The sequence below is a fragment of the Hipposideros armiger genome, unplaced genomic scaffold, assembly GCF_001890085.2.
Source record: "Hipposideros armiger isolate ML-2016 unplaced genomic scaffold, ASM189008v1 scaffold_304, whole genome shotgun sequence".
In the NCBI taxonomy this organism is placed as follows: domain Eukaryota; kingdom Metazoa; phylum Chordata; class Mammalia; order Chiroptera; family Hipposideridae; genus Hipposideros; species Hipposideros armiger.
This window is the reverse complement of record NW_017731654.1, coordinates 1,044,494-1,045,816: the sequence shown is the minus strand read 5'-3', so window position 1 is coordinate 1,045,816 and position 1,323 is coordinate 1,044,494.

The following is a 1,323-nucleotide window of genomic DNA, read 5'->3' as shown; positions in this document are numbered from 1 at the left end:
TCTTTCCATACCTTTTACGCTATCTATGTTTTTAATCATCAGCATATATTCTATTTAAATAGGAAATAAGTACATACTATATTCATATGCCCCAGCCCTACCCTGGTGACTCTGATTGAGTAGGTCTAAGAAATTTTTAAAAAGGTTTTCAGTTGATGTTGATATGAACTGCTCGTTAGGAACTACTGTCCTATGGTATATGCTGTTTGTATCACTTATTTGATACAATATACTGCCTTGTAAATGAATGTTCCTCTGAGTAACATTCTCAAGACACCAAGCACCTAAAAGAAAAAGGAATAAAATAGTTACTGAGCATCCGTCAGGTGACAGCACTTTGCAGATATTATGTCATGTAATCCATACAGTACCCTATGAAACAGTCTTGGAGATGAGGGACTGCTTATCACTGAGTCAAACTGCCAAAGCACCGTCAGGGTTCTGTTGTGATCTAGGAGTCCATACTTCCGGTGGTAGGACAGCCTGGAAGCAGGGATCCTGCCCAGGCTGTTGTTGGCTGGGTGAAGCAACTTACAGGGGAGCCCCCAGAGGTAGATGGGGAGCATTCACAGGGTCGCCCACGTAGCTTGCTTTTCCTGGTATAGAATGTGGTGAAGGGTGTAATGTGGCCAAAATATGGCCTGAGCTACAGACTTCAGAAGGCAAATATGGGCTAGATGTCTTGCCAGATTCAGAAAAGCTCTCAGTCAAGTCTCTGACATTATGCACGGAAAAGGTCACTTTGGACTATCTTGAAAATGACCAGCCTGTCTCTTGTGAGCACATGAGTGAGTGCAGTGCTCAGAAAATAGGCACAGTGGTTAGATTACAGACTCTAGAGTCAGGTCCTTAAAACCCCATCTCCGATAAGGGCTAATATCCAAAATATACAAAGAACTCATACAACTCAACAACAACAACAACAACAACAACAATTCACTAAAAAAGTGGGCAGAGGACCTAAACAGACACTTTTCCCAAGAAGACATACAAACGGCCAACAGATATATAAAAAAATGCTCAACTTCACTAGCTATTAGGAAAATGCAAATCAAAACCACAATGAGATAACCACCTCATATCTGTTAGAACAGCTGTTATCAACTAGACAAGTAATAACAAGTGTTGGGAGAGGTTGTGGAGAAAAAAGAACTCTCATACAATGTAGTTGGGAATATAAACCGGAACAGCCGCTATGGAAAACAGTATGGAGGTTCCTCCAAAAATTAAAAATAGAATTCCATACAACCCAGCAATCCCTCTTCTGGGTATCTACCCTCAAAATCTGAAAACATTTATCCATAAAGATATACTCATATACAC